Below are 4827 nucleotides of genomic sequence, written 5' to 3'. Positions count from 1 at the left end.
TGTATATCAAAGAGCTATTTTAAAAAAAAGAGTAGATGGGACAACAAGACATCTGAGGTCGCAAAATTTAGGGGAGAGCTTGGTGCTGTCAAATGCAGAACCCTGTACTTACAAGACCCTGGAGTGAGTGCTGCCTTTATGAGATAGATGCCTGTACCTAGTTGTGAAAGAATCATTTTTAGAAGTTTACCCCTCTATACCAGAGGTACAGCCATCCCTATGACTGAATTTTAAATCTTACTGTTCTAAAAATAAGTAAGCAAATAAATAAAATCTTTAGTTGCAAAACTATTATTACTTTTGTTTATATTAGATATGAATAAAATCATAATTATGTCAAATACTTTGAGGAAGGTCTTATATTTTCAGTCTAAATTTATTTATGGTAATAGTACAGAAGAGAGTTAGGATCATGGTATTTTCCCACATTTAATACATAGCTCAGATTCTCATGTGTAGATTTGGAACAGAACTTAGAAATCATCCAAAAAATAAACAAAGAAAAAAGTACTACTATTTTATACATTTTTTCTTCTGAGCACTACACTTATGAAATATAATTTTACATAAACTTTATATTTAATTTTAATGAGATTCAGCATTTCCAAGAGCAATGCAAGTTAGGGATTATTAATGTTTACGTTATAAGTGAGAAAACTGAAGATCAGAACAACAAAAAAGGTCACTCAGCTATATAACCTCACTATGAGTTATTGGTGGAGACAGTCCTTGAGAATAAATATTTTTAATTTTAATTTTTTTAATTTGCTCATTGTTGTATCCCAGAGCCTAATAGAGTGCCTGACAAATAACCAGCCCTCAATTAGTATTTATTAAATGGATGAAACAATTTTGATCTCTGGTTAAGTTTCATTTCCATTCTTCTTTCTGCTGGTAATGGTATGTAGCTAGTAACACCTCACATGAAAATAATTGTCATGTTTAGCAATTATATTTGAGGCATATTGGTTTCTTTGTAGTAAGATAAGGCATTAAGGAAGGTTCAGGACTATCCTTTAGATTTGCTTTCACCTTACAAGTTCATTTGGAGGCTGTGTTGTGCTGAATTCAGCTTATATTAAGATAAGGTAAAAAGCTCAAGTAATACAGCTTGAGCCATAATAAATATTTCTCAGTAGGTAAGCATGTTGTCAGAGTATGAGCTGTACTCACAATGCCGGCCATTAGCATACTTGAATATCTGTCCATGCATGCTTGGAACTCACTGGGTTTACTGAAAATAACTGAGTTTTGTCAGAAATAATTTTAGTTAATATGACTACTTAATAGTATGTTTTATGTCTAACATGGGGAAACCCATCTTGTTCTTAGGTCTCAATTTAGTATCTTTAAGCTCTCCTGAAATACATGGCAAACAAAATATATAATTGCTCCAGCACTCAGGGAGCTTATAGTCTTATGTGAGAGAAATATTATTAATAAAAATAGTATTACAGTTATGAATGCATTACATAAGACTTACAATTTGAGTTAAGTGCTCTGAAGGGAAGCAACAGCCTCTTCTAAGAGTGTGTAACAAAGACACACACCCTGGGTATTGGGGCTTTTGGGATCTTTCCTGAGAAAGCAGCTTTGAAGTTAATATTGAAGTTATGAATGACCAGATTTCCTAGGAGTTATATAGGATGAAAAGAGAAAAACATAAGATTGAACACTGAGGAACTCTAGGAAATCATTTCCCTTAGAAAACAAAGAAGGGGCAGACAGGTAGATAGAAAATAAGAAAGAATCAGTCCACGGAAGTCAAGGGAAGAATTATTTTCTACAAATTCTCCTTGTGTGAGTTGTCCACTAGAACAATCGCTCTCATTTGGGGGTGTGGGTAGTGATTTTGCCCCAAGAGAAAGTTAGACATTATTGGAAACATTTTTAGTTGCCCCAAGCTGGGAAGGGTGCTATTGGCATCTAATGGGAAGAGACCAGAGATGCTGCTAAACATTTTAGAATACAAAGGAAAGGCCCCTCCCATAAGGGATGCTTGTCTACCCTACATGTCAGTGGTGCTAGGATGAGAAACTGAGCATTAGTGTCAGTTCAAAGAAGATAAAGTAGCTATAGGCTGAATGAGTTGAGAAGAAGCCCCAGGTAAGGAAAGGAGAGCCAGATATTAGAAGAAGAACTGCCATTTATGATAAAAGATATAGAGGGCCGCCATGGCAAATAGATGCTGAGGCTTAATGCCATAGAGTACTTCTGACAAGGACAAAGATACACAAATGTTAAGAAATTCAGGAAACATGAGCCATATCTGAAATTTGAATGAGAACAGTCAGCTTGGTGGATGTGGCATTCATGATTTGATATTTCTGCATTTTCTTGGTTGTTTTTTTTTTTTTTTTTTAGGAAATTCTAGGAATCTGGATCTATTCATTTACTTCTATTGAGTTTATCAAATTAAAATAAATTATAAAGATAAATTGGTGTTAAAAGTCTTGAAACTCTAGAACAAAACCTTAACTTGATCCTAGAATGAGAAAATAGTCACAATTATGTTAATTTATTTGGTTCATTGATTAAATACATACTGTACCCATCCTATGTACTGGGAATTCTAAGTTGTATGAGGCTTCAACAATCAGCAATATTGACAATGGCCTTTTTCTCCTGAGGCATATATTCCAGTTGGGGAGAAAGAGACAGGAAGAATGTAAATTGGTGAGTAAGATAATATCAAGTAGGTACAAGTCAATGAAACTAAGTGACACGGAGGCAATCCCTGGTTACCTTAGCTTATGTAGCTCTATCTACTTCTTAAACAGTTACCTGATTTGATTGGCATTTGACTTAAGAAGGCAGAACTGAGAAAGATCTGTCCAAAAGTAGAGTGTCTCAAATTTGGCTAGAACAGGAAACAAAAAGAAGACCAATGTGGCTGGATTATATTTAGGAGACAGGGTATTATAGTTGTAAAACAAAAGACCAAGTCATGAGAGGCTTGCAAGCCATGATAAAGATATGGAATTTCACTTGGAATGCTTACAAGATCACAGGAGAGTTGTATGTAGTAGAGTTACATGATCTGCTGTACATTAGGAGGCCATTCTGGCTATTGTATAGAAAGAGTAGGGGTACCTGGGTGGCTCAGTAGTTGAGCATCTGCCTTTGGCTCAGGTCCTGATCCCAGGGTCCTGGGATCGAGTCCTGTATCAGGCTCCCCTTGTGATGTTGAAGTTCTCAGGAATGATCCCAGAAGTGGTGGAAAGGAATCCAGTCATTTAATGTGTGAGGAGAAATAGTTGGTTTGGTATCTAAAAGTAATAAATAATAAAATAGTATAATCTGAGGTCATAAGCTTTAACAAAATATACAGTGTTTGGAGAATGGAAGAGAAATGTTTAAGGGACATATGTTAATCCATATTTAATACTTCTGATTATTGCACAATTTGTCAGTATTGATATAGAATTTAAATTCTCACTCATGTATCCCATTTCCAGGAAGCATTTTTAATAAATACTGACAGGAAAATTTCGAGAGCTACATCACTCTGAGAAGCTTAATTAGAAGGTTATTTTTTAAAGAGAGGATATTTTAACTTTTTGGTAAAAATATTATATTGGGGATCATAAAGCTATACATTTTCTATAGTATAAATGATTTTATTACTATTGGAGCAAATGAATTGACAGTATAGTGAGGTTTGAACTACATGGAATTGTTCTGGAAATTTATTTCCAAGGCTAAATAGCATGGCACCATAATTATTGAGTTTAGATGAGGGAAAGGCAACAAGGACACCCCTGAATAAATGAAATGTCAAAGCAGGGTTGAAGGCAATAGTCATGCCTAGCATGGAGGAAATCCTTAATGACACTTTTTACGGAGTTCAAAAAAATCATTGCAATTCCCTTTAACTGACAACAAGAAGAGTAATCTGTCAGCTAGAACACTTAAGGCTAGCCAACTAAATTGGTTTGAGGCATCCTGAAGGAAACCAAATCTAATCTAATCAATAATACTGACACACCAAAGAGATGTATGTAGGAACAATCTTAAAAACAAGGGATAATACAAATTTCAAAATGCATAATAATTTTTCTTTTTAAGTTCCTGATAAATAAAAGTTAAAGTAATATTTGCATACATTCATGTTCCTTTCAATTTTAGCAAGTAAATTGTTTTGTTGGTAGTGATCCCTTCAAGGGATAAATAACTTATCATATGTGTGTGTGTATTCCTCAACACACATACACAGATGTGCAAACACACACACACACACATACACTCCTATATGAGGTAAAATTTTACCCTAATAAACAACAGTATGGCTTTTTTCCCCTTGGTGTTTCTGAATCTCAATTTAAAACATTGGCTAATCAGAACCTCAGTAAGTACTAAGCATGGAAAATTCTTATCTTTTACTGACTCAGCTGTCTTTCAGCTTCCTTTATCTCAAACTTATAAATGTCTCTAATTGGGCCATTTGCCCAACATTTTCTCGTTTCAATGTTATGATTGACCTTGAAGAAATTGTTCTGGGATTCCACCCGTACTAGTAATTATAGCTCCATTATGCCCCTTACTTAACTCAGGAGATGTTTAGACTTTGATCAATGTATTCATTGCACTTATTGATTGATAATTATAATGCATTACTTGCCGACTTTCCTGCCTCCCTCATTAATTGTCTTGCCACAGTCCAGAAATATAGTTGCAAGACCCTTAACATGCATTTTGCCAGAACTCATCATTCTAGTTTTACATTTACTCTGTGTTTAATTGTTCACTTCCGCTATTAAATCCTCAATGTATTATTTATTGTAGCTTCCTGGCCCTATTCCTATGAATCCAAGCAGGCTCCACCAT

Source organism: Vulpes vulpes, chromosome 5 (genome assembly GCF_048418805.1).
Source record: "Vulpes vulpes isolate BD-2025 chromosome 5, VulVul3, whole genome shotgun sequence".
NCBI classification, from domain to species: Eukaryota; Metazoa; Chordata; class Mammalia; order Carnivora; family Canidae; genus Vulpes; species Vulpes vulpes.
This window is presented reverse-complemented; position numbering follows the sequence as displayed.